General features: G+C 42.4%; 1 pseudogene; it reads left to right on the top strand.

Moving 5' to 3' along the window:
• Positions 1–6,959: 6,959 nt before the first annotated feature.
• Positions 6,960–10,221, top strand: LOC127007615 (splicing factor 3B subunit 2-like; annotated as a pseudogene).
• Positions 10,222–11,377: the final 1,156 nt, after the last annotated feature.

Below are 11,377 nucleotides of genomic sequence, written 5' to 3'. Positions count from 1 at the left end.
ATGGTGGATATTCTTGTGCTGAAAGAAGGTGTTAAGCTAGAACAGCCCCCTCTCAGCACTGACATCCACCAGGCACTCTCCATTTTCATTCTTTCCAAGTATCCCCCATTTTCCCACCACATCCATCACACATTCATCACCCACTTCAGCATTCACATCTCCCATCATAATAAGTTTCCTTTGTTTCTCAAAACTCTTCAGACATGTATTCACTTCCTCCAAAAAAGCTTCCCTTTCTCTCAGTCCTTTTTTACTTTCACATTTACTGGTGCATATATTTACATACCCAAACATTACTAAACCTATTTTTCCTTTCACCCACACAATTCTTGATCCCTTCCAGCCATAATCAGTCACACCATTCCACACTCCTTCAGACATCACAATAGCACATCCTTCCTTACTTCTGCCTTTTTACTTCTCATCCATCCCTGTCCATACAACCCCCCCAGGCACACCCTCCCATGTACCCTCTCTACCATCACTCACACCAGTTCTTCAAATATGTGTTTCACTCACTCCCAACACATCCACTCTTCCATTCACAAAATTTTCCATCATCACTCTCCTCTTTTCCTCTTCACCTACCCCATTCACATTTATAGACACCAGTCTCAAGCATTCCCTACTCTCCTGCCGCCCCCTGGCCATTGCTCCTGCCTCAAAAACTCGATAAAAGTATTAAAGGCCACCAACGGGTGGCCAGTCCAATGTAGTATTATGGAGACTTGCTCCTTGTCCAGGCTAAAAGGATTAAAAACAACAGCTGATGGTCGCTGCCCCCCTCCCCGTTGGTTCTACCCCGCAGGGTATACTAACGGTGCATACCACGTGAAGGTGAGGATGGGGTAGGCTACCTTCCCAGTCAGGGTAGCTATATTGCTCTTTTCCCAATACCCCAAATCAAGGGAGCTCTACGCATTGGCAACAACGCACATCAGATGAACCTCATTGGTTACGATACTGCCACTGCGATGTGATCTCTGACCAAATTCCCGTGTTAGACACAAGGCCACTGTATGTTCTTATTCTTTCACTATTCTTTATCATCAAGTTTTCCGTGTCATCATGCTCCAGGTCCTTTGTGTGTATGAATGCCATGATTAAGTAATCTCTTACAGTGGGTGTGGGTGGGGGTGGGGGAAGGGTGCCTGTCCCCCCCCTCTCTCTCTCTCTCTCTCTCTCTCTCAGTTGGTTGTGGTATATGTCTCTATATCTACTTTAATCCAATTTGGCCTTAAATACATGAATCGTCTTTGTGTGGACCACATCTTTTTCCAGGTCGTTCCAGGTCTCCACCACTCTTTGTGGAAAGCTGTTCTTCTTTGTCTCTTCTAGAGGCTTCCTTTTTCATCTTCCTTCCATAACCTCTTGACTCTTTTGTATCCCACATTGTTAGATCTTCTTTGTGCCCTTTCTCCATCTCACTCAGCACCCTATATACTGTAATCAGATCTCTCTCCTTCCTCTGTTCCAGTGTCAATAGGTTCAGCTACTTCAATCTCTCTTCGTATGTTAAGTTTCTTAGTCCTGGAACCAGCTTTGTTGATGCCCTCTGAATCCTTTCTAATTTCCTTATAGTCATACCTCGGTTTACAAGTTTAATTCATACCGGAATTTTGCTCGTACACCAAAACACTCGTAACCCAAAATGAATTTCCCCATTGAAATTACACTCAACCCTCGATTTGCCGGACTAAAAGGGGGGAAGGCTTGTCCGGGAATGGCAAATGTCCGGCAATGGAAAATGTCCGGGGGTCTACCCCCTTGCCGGACTTTACCCTATATATGTCCGGGAAACACAACCCACCCCCGGACTACACCTCGCATAGCTGTCCTATACTGTCCTGTAATATAATATATTACCTTCTACAACATGCACATATACAACATACTGTACGCTTGGTTACTTTCTTTGGTGGGTTTTTGGTGGCATCACAGTTTGAAGAGGTGTATCCACTATCCAAGCACAACACTTGTGTGGCATACTTGTGTACAGTCCAGTACTAGCCGTGTTTGTCCGCCCGCGGTGCCATCTAGTGCCCGTTTTGCGAACTTTGTGTGGCGCGGTTGTTTTAAATCGACTTGTCCCGGAATTTTTTTTTTTTTTTTTTTTTTTTTACCCCACGGACTCTTGTCCGGCAAATCCGAAATCCGGCAAATCGAGGGTTGAGTGTACTGTATTTGACGGCTTTAAGACGCACTTTTTTTCCCCCAAAAAATGTCCCAGAAAATCACACTGGATCTGGCAAGGTCAAGATTCAGCTTTGGGTCACTGGCCTGTGAAGTTTTAGTGCAGCAATGGCACTTAAACTGCAAACCTCTCCGCAAACGTAGACAAGGTGGCGATTGCCTTAACGCCAACAACGGCAACTCTTTTCTAAAGTAACAATGTATAACAGTAGAACTTACTGCTACTTCATTATAAAATGACATCAGTCAGGAAGAAAATTAAGTGACTTAATGCTTATACCTAAACAAACTAGTGGATGGTTTTCACCAAACCTGACAACACGCGCAAGACACGCAACGTTTACTTAGTAGTATTGAGGTAAGACTTTTTTTTTTTTTTTTTTTTTTCTTCTTCTCGCTCGTAAGTCAAAACTCGTTAACTAAGGCACTCATAAACCGAGGTATGGCTGTATTAGACATAGGACGCGGAGACCATAATATAGCAGCGTATTCCAACCTTGGACGTACACTCGACCCTCGATTTAACGGATTTCGGATATAACGGACCACAAAATCTCAACAGGAGGCCATCGGGCTGTGTCGTGAGGCTGCGCCGCACAAATTACACACACTGTCTTATGGCCTCTAGCTCCGCCCACTTTTCGGCCGCTGGACAGGACGCATCGTACAGTGTGTGTCCGCCTAATGGGGAAAATTGAAAACCGTCGACATCTTGCGCTTGGCCACCCATCCGGGCTGCCAAGCGCATGCGTGCAGACAGCCCTGGCCATGCGCCAGGCCCGGCCCCGAACAGCTGACGGATGGCTGATGACGGTGATGGCGATGATGAGCGTTGGTGGCGAGGCCCCCGCATCGGCAGCACCTGAACGGCATCCCCATCGGGGCCCGCACATGTGTGGCTGTATTTATTATGGGTTTGGGCTTTTCACTTTGCAAATTCCCATCCTCCACATGTTGCACGGGGCCCCTTTCCTTTCTTCCATCTCTTCTTTTTGAAAAAGAAGAGATGGAAGAAAAGAAAGAAGTCTCGCACAACAAGTGGAAAGCACGAATTAGCACATTGAGGAGCCTGCCCTAATAAACACAGCCACACACACATGGGCCCCAACGAAGGCACTGCCTGGGCGGCGTCGATGCGGGGGTCACGCCGCCAACACCCATCATTACCACCACCATCAGCAGCCGCCCGTCAGCTGCTCAAGCCCGCATGTGGCTGGGGCTGCTCGCATACATGCGCCTGGCCGCCCAGATCACAAAAAAAAAAAAAAAAAAAAAAAAAAAATTTCCAAGCTAGAAGGGAGGCTGGGTAGATTTGTCCAGTGTGACACCGGCTTTAGAAACATCAAAACCGTATTTTCAAGCAACAGACTTTGTCAAGCAACGGACCACCCTTCCCCCCTTTTAATCCATTAAATCGAGGGCTGAGTGTATTATGGTTACAATCAGTTTTTTCATCTCCTCATCCAGATATTGAAAAGCAATTTTTATGTCTCACCAGGTGTATGTCTTACCTACAGTGCTGTTTATGTGTTTCTCTGGCGACAAATTATCCAATACAGTAACTCCCAGGTCCTTTTCCATTGATGATTTATTAATGGTCTTATATCCCAAAGTATAATTACCTATAATTCTCTTTACTTTTTCCAAACTCTATCACACTGCACTTTCTGATATTAATTCCATTTCCCATCCACGACTCCATTCCCCGTATCCTATCCAGGTCCTGTTGCAGTGCTTTACATTCCTCTTCACTTCCAATCCTCCTCAGCAACTTAGCATCATCAGCAAACTAACTCATATAGCTGTTCACTCCCTCTGCCATGTCGTTGATGTAGATTGCAAACATGACCGGAGACCCCTGTGAGACTCCACTTTTCACTTTCCCCCACGAAGACCTCACATCCCTGATCACTGTCTTCATTTCCCTATTTTCCAAAAAGTCATTCATCCATCTCAAGATTCTTCCTCCCAGTCCTTCAGTGCACTTCACCTTCCACATCAGTCTCTTATGTGGTACCTTTTTGAATGTTTTCTGTAGGTCTAAATAAATTCCATTAGTCCAACCTTCCTTTTCCTGTACAGGTAACTCTTGATTTACGCGAGTTTGGTTTACGCGTTTTTGAAATAACGCAGGGTCCAAAATCCAAAGAAATGTTTAAGTTACACGTTTTTTCACTTATACACAATATTTTATGGAGTGACCACCAGATGTCTCACGCAACTGGACTCACACGGCACCGCAGCCACACAGCTGAGCTCAGTTCTTCCCGCGCGCCACTTGAACAACAATACAGTACCCACCACGCTGCCACGCTACTCAACAATAGGAGTCGGCAGGTACTGGTACCAGTACCGGTACTAACGGTACCAGCTATACAGTACGGTACTGGTACCAGATTGCTCGGTACTGGTACCAGACTACTCGTTACTGGTACCAATACTAGCCAGTCGCTCAAGGTGTCCCTCATTTCTTCCTCACATGAGTGAGGCTGAGACTGAGTGCTTTAGTGGATGTCTCGGTGATATGGATATTCTCTCTCTCTCTCTCTCTCTCTCCACTGAATGAAGTGAATATTTGTTTTTCGATAGAAAGCTACTTCTTGTTTGATTTACATTGTTTTTGATTTACGTGACCTCTTCAGGTACACAATACTCGCGTAAATCGAGTTACCTGTACTATATTAATCACTTTCGATTCACTTGTGAGTAAAAGCACATCAAGTTCATTGTACTAGATCTTCCTCCTCCGTCAGTCTGTTCTGTCTCTCCAGATAGTTCATCCATTTATGTGTGTATTTACCTATTTCATTTCTTTTTATCTTCCCGTTTACGAATTTATAAAACACTTTTGGTTCTTTACATTTAAAAACTATTCTTTCAAATTCAGCTTCCTCCTCTCTCCTTATTTTCACAATCATTTCTTGTTTTTATTGTGGTCTTTTCTTTAAATTCCTCCATGCCTTATTTATATTTCTTCTTGGTGTCTCACACCTCCATCCAAACCATGTTTCTCTCCTTTAATTTCTACTGTGTAGAATGGAACATGTTATAAATATTCATAAAAGTGTCATATTTCTCTTGAATATTAGTACTCCTCTTCATATCAGTCCAGTCTACCCCACCGAAGAAAGTCTTAAGTCCAGCGTAATCTGCCTTTCTTCTTTATAAGCCTCTTCTCGATATTCACATCCTTCCAAAGTTTTCATCTCCAATAGTTCATGGTCGCACTTTCCTAAGGGGCACTCATGACTGACTCCTTCATCCAACTCCACGTTTTGTGTGAAAATTAGGTCAAGTCTTGATGGTTTGTCATCCCCTCAACCTTGTTTCTCCTTGCACCCACTGCGTCATCAGGTTATCTGTTACCAGCTTCAATAGTTTACTTCCCCAAGTATTTTCACCACCCTCCGTTACAAAATCTTACCATTTCACTGCTTTGGAATTGAAGTAAGTCCCCTGTTAATATTACCTTTTTAATATTTTTTATTTCACCTGTCAGTGCCCGTATTGTATTTTCCAGCATAGCGTTATATCTTATATGGGGGACATAGACTGTTATTATGTTATTCTTCTCTCCACCTTTTACCAGTACCTGCACAGCCATCACCTCCGCACTGTCATTTCCATATCTCACTTCAGTTACTTTCAAATTTTGTTTTGTCATTATCATCAATCCTCCTCCCTTTCCTATCTTTTTTCCAAATGTAGTACTTGCTCTTTCCCTCCGTACAAGTTCCAGTTCTTTTACAAGCTCTGTTTCAACTATACATATACAGTCACCTCTCGATTAACGCGAGGGTTATGTTCCTGGAGATGTTGCGTTATTTAAAATCGCGTTAACATAATTTCCCCATAGGAAACAATGGTAATAGGGGGGTTACGTTCCTGGACACTGTGAGTCTGCCTATTTTGGGGATTTTGTTACTCTAAAAAAAAACATTAGTGAGTCACGGAAACAGCAAGGGCGCACGTTCTCATTTTGTTTAAATTTGTTCCTCACCCGCGTCGGCCACGGGGTGGGGAGGGGCGGTGGCTGGCGCGGGTGAGGAGCAAATTTGAGTAGAGTGGGAGCGTGTGTTTTTGTTGTTTCCGTGACCCACCAATGTATTAATAATGTTTCATCGATGACGTCACTGATGAAACTCGTGTTTAATTGAACATATCTTGCTTGTTAAACGTATCTCCTTAAATATCAACTCGTGTTAAATCAAAAATGCTTTATTTAAACTCGTGTTAATTGAGAGGTGACTAATATCTGGATCACTCTCCCTTAAATAATCAGTTAGTTCAATTTTCTTTGATATAAGACCATCTATGTTTGTGTATGCACTCTTTAAACCTATCTTCCCTTTTCCCTTTTTTTCCCCTCTTTCTATCAACACTCTTACTCCCTCCTTCCGTCTCCTATCCACCACTTCAGTTTTTCATTCTTCATTTTCCAAAAAAAAAATCTGATCTTTCATCATTTTTCCTTTTCACTTCATTTAACATTTCCTTAGCTTTCATTCTTTCATCCTCTGACATATTTCTCCTGACTTATATTTGTTTTTATTCTTCAGAGTTGTTTAGTTTTCATGATCTATTTAGTATAGTTTCTGTTGCCATTTGGGACCTTAATTTTATCTTTAATGGTCTGTTTTTTCCTTCCTTGTATCTTCCCAGTCTAGTTATTTCATCTAATTCTTCCTCTATTTTTTCCTACTCTTCAGTATTCATATTTCTCAATATACTTTTCACCTTACTCCTCTCGTAACTCTCCCTGAGCCTTCACTGGTTTTTTTTTTCTTCCTTGACACCAAACACTACAACACACGTTTTCTTTTCTGCTATGTCCCTCACCATTGTTTCTCTATTTTTTAATACATTCACTATTTCTTTTTCTATGTCTTGCCTCTGTTCCTGATGCTGTTGTTCTAGAATTTCCCTAAAGCTCGTTTTTCCTTGTCTTCTTTCACTTCTCCACTCCTTCAATTCATCATTGACCACATCCTAAATCTTTTCCTCTACCTTTACACCCACACTCTGCTGATTATTTCCTATCTTCTTTGCTACCTCTCTTTTTATCATTTCTTCCATCTTCTTCTCCATGTCTTTGTTTGTCCCCATCACACTAATCTCTCTTTCCATTTTCAAAATTTGTATCTCATTGTCTTTCTTTTTTTTTAATTTTTAATCTTCAGTTGCACTATTTCTTTTTGTCTTTCCAACTGATCCTTAGTCAATTTAATTATTTTTTCTCAAATTTTCCACCATTTTCTGTCTCCTCATGTCTCTTTTTTACATTGGTCAGTGCCTGAATCACTTCCCCAAACTCCGCTCTCAACTTCCTCATTTCTATCACTATTTTGTCAGTCCTGCTCCACTCTGTTTATCCTTTTCCACTGTAGAGGTTCCATTGTTGATTTTGGCGTGAAGCCCTCGAAACTCTTCCCTGAGTCCTCTTCCCGTCGATTAGGAGACTCTGCCATCTTGAATCTTTGTTTACCTTCCATCCAGCCTCCTTCCTCTCCTTCTCCTCCCCGTTATACTTATCGCTTCTCACTCTCTCATATTCCTCTCAATTTCTAAACTCCTAGGAGACGGGACTCAAATAACTTAGCTGTTGCTCGGGCCCTTATGACTGACAAATAGATTGTTGTTCTCCTCTTCGTCTGTTCATGTCCTCTCGCTTCTGTGGTCGGCGTGTGTGAGCATACATGCATGAGTGTGTGTGTGTAATAATAATAAATGGCTTATTCATTGCTTGGTAGCCTTGAGACTGATATCTACAAAGTATAAAAATGGAGGATACAGTACAATGAGTAATGATGAGGAGTGGAAGGGTGGGGGTTTGGGGATGTAGTGTAATGTGTCAAGGTAGGTGATAAGTGGGCCTAAACCCTTAAGGGTGATGTGGGGTTCGGTTTTGCATGCATATGTCTGCTTTTCATGCTTCATGGAATACCACAACTTTCTTCCCTTTCCTCAGGTTGGTGTGAACCCTGAGGATGTGGAAAAAGTAGAGAGGGAAGGTCTAGCTAGAATTGACGAACTGGTCAAACCAGCTGCACCAGTGCGTACCACAACTCCTCCAGCCAAGCCCCAGCCAGCCTTTGTCCCCCCAGCCTATGAGGAAGAGGAGGAGGAACCAACAGAAGAGCCAACACAGAAGACTAAGCAGGAGAAGAAGAAAAAGAAGAAGAAGACGAGGAGAGGTCGCCACCGCTTCGAGGAGGACCACGAAAAGAAGGATAAGGAGAAGGAAAAGGACTTTGATAAGGGTGATGGTGAAGACGGTATGGGAGGTGTAGAAATTGAGTACATCCAGGACACCATTGACCTGGACATTACTGATCCAAACTACCGCCACTTAACCAAGATTTTTGAGACTTTCCATTGCTGAGCCAGAACCCAAGCCCGAGGAGGAGAAGGTGGTTCCTAAGGCAGAAATACCACTTCTGGACCTCAAAAAACTTGGCTCTAAAATCCCTGGAATTCCCCTTGATGATGATGATGATGATGATGACTTGAAAAAGGATGATAGTGACAAGCCAAAGCTCTAAGAGGAAGTTAAAGTTGCTGAAACGGATGAGTATTGCCGAGTTAAAGCAGACAGTGAGTCGACCAGATGTGGTAGAAATGCATGATGTTACTGCCAGGACCCAAAGCTGCTGGTGCACCTCAAAGCCACTCGTAACACTGTGCCTGTACCCCGCCACTGGTGTTTCAAGAGAAAGTATCTTCAGGGCAAGAGAGGTATTGAAAACCACCTTTGAACTGCCAGACTTTATTGCGTGCTGGGATCATGGAGATGCGTGCTGCACTGCAGGAGAAGGAAGATCAGAAGACTCTCAAAGCCAAAATGAGGGACAAAATGCGCCCAAGATGGGCAAGATTGACATTGATTATCAGAAGCTGCACGATGCTTTTTTAAGTGGCAGACCAAGTCAAGATGACAATCCATGGGGATCTTTACTATGAGGGTAAAGAATTTGAAACTAAAAAGAAGTACAAGAAGCCAGGAGAGATGAGTGACGACTTGAGGATTGCTCTTGGCATGCCTGTTGGTGCCAATGCCCACAAGGTGCCACCACCATGGCTCATTGCCATGCAGCGTTATGGGCCCCCACCCTCCTACCCCAACCTCAAGATTCCAGGACTCAATGCTCCCATACCTGAGGGCTGCAGCTTTGGGTATCATGCTGGTGGCTGGGGCAAGCCTCCTGTTGACAACATGGGCAAGCCAATCTATGGAGATGTGTTTGGCACTCAAGGGAAGGACTTCGACACACCCCTGACAGAAGAGGAAGTGGAAAGGACCTTGTGGGGAGAATTGGAAAGTGAGAGTGAGGAGGAATCGGAGGAGGAAAGTGAGGAAGAGTCAGATGAAGATGTGAGTGGCCTGGTGACTCCTGGAGAGACTGGTCTGGTTACTCCATCAGGTATCAGCTCTCTTCCTGCTGGCTTAGAGACTCCAGATATGATTGAGCTCAGGAAGAAGCGCATGGAGACAGAAATGGAAGGTGGAGATACACCTGCACTATACACTATCCTACCAGAGAAACGGACAGAGACCATGGGCCGCGCAATGATGGGCTCCACACACACCTATGACATCAGTGCTGCAGCATCAGCAACCAGTACTGGGACCAGCAGAACAGCCCTCAGGGTGTGGAGTAGCTTGGATCCCTCAGAGTTGGACCTTGTGGACACTGATGCCATGGCTGCCCGTTATGAGGCCACACTGAGAGAGCAGCAAAAGGGTGAGGAAGAAGACTTTTCCGACATGGTGGCAGAGCATGCAGCAAAACAACGTAACAAGAGACGAAAGCAACAACAAGACCAAAGCAAACCTGCCAAGAAATATAAGGACTTCAAATTCTAAGTGTGACCAGTACTGAATCCTTCATGTTAGTACAAGGATGTGATTCCACAAATCAGTCTGGGATGCCAGACTGTGGCTCTAAAATATTCTCCATCATGCTACCTTATCACAATTACAGCATGTTACCACCACTTCAATATTTAGTAATAAATTTATGTAACATGCCTTGAATATGAATATGCCTTTTAGTTTTCACCAAATATTTCTGATGAATATCAATAATACTTCCAGTGTTTGATTAATTTTTGCTGAGGGAATGAATGAACAGCTTAACTTTTCACCTGTGCACAATGAAAAAAAAAAAAATGCCAGGAAAAATTACCATAATTCAACAATGATAATTTATTAACAAAATACTATTAAAAAGTTTTCATTTAACAAAATACAAAACTAGGCTGCCTTGCACAGTTAAATACAATAAAACATAAAAATATATAACTTCTTAATATATGAACATCATTGAAAGTCTCAACTTCTCAAGTTACAGTTACCATAACATACCTTCAGCTATGCCTTGACTTAAACATTAGGACTGCCTCTATTATTTACCTGTTGTGGCAGAGGGTTGTAGCTGTTGAGGGTGGTTAGGAGTGAGGCACATGTCAAATATTATTATGCAGTGTAGACAAACACTTAAACTCCCACACCTAACTCCTACATATCAAGGAATTAACTTCAACATATTCTAATAAATATTTTGTCCTAAAATAGTTCTTTATAACAAAAAAAGTGGGTTATTTTTACATTAATCTAATCCACAAGGACATTTACCACATTACTCTCCTAAAACTACAAAATAACAACATAGTTTAAAACATATTATAAATCTATACCACCATAATTATCTTTTATGGCACTCAAAAAGGGATATAATATTTTAAAATTGTCTGCATGTATTGCTGCTTTGAAGTAGGCAAGCCTACACAGACCAATTTTTTAGTAGAAATTTCAGTGGGATAAGCAACAATGAACAGATGTTACAACAAATTTTGATACAAAAAATGTTTTTTCTTATAAAATTGAGATGCAACAAATAAAAATGCTACAATGAACATGTTCGAATATCAGCCTCAATCCCATGATGCGGCAGTCTTGTTTTCAGATATTTCTCAGGTTCGGTGATGCAGTTATGGATCTGCACAATTTCACCTTAAGCAATGAAAATACTTATTTTCATGCAATAATTGTGCTATTAATATAGCTTTAGCCATGAGTTAGCAAAATATGATGTCTTTAAATTAAAAAATCAATACCAAGTGAGAGAATGGGAAAAAAATGAGGCAATATTGAGTATGATTTGGCTAAATCAACAATCTGGAA

Source organism: Eriocheir sinensis, chromosome 36, assembly GCF_024679095.1.
Source record: "Eriocheir sinensis breed Jianghai 21 chromosome 36, ASM2467909v1, whole genome shotgun sequence".
Taxonomy (NCBI): Eukaryota; Metazoa; Arthropoda; class Malacostraca; order Decapoda; family Varunidae; genus Eriocheir; species Eriocheir sinensis.
This window is presented reverse-complemented; position numbering and strand designations above follow the sequence as displayed.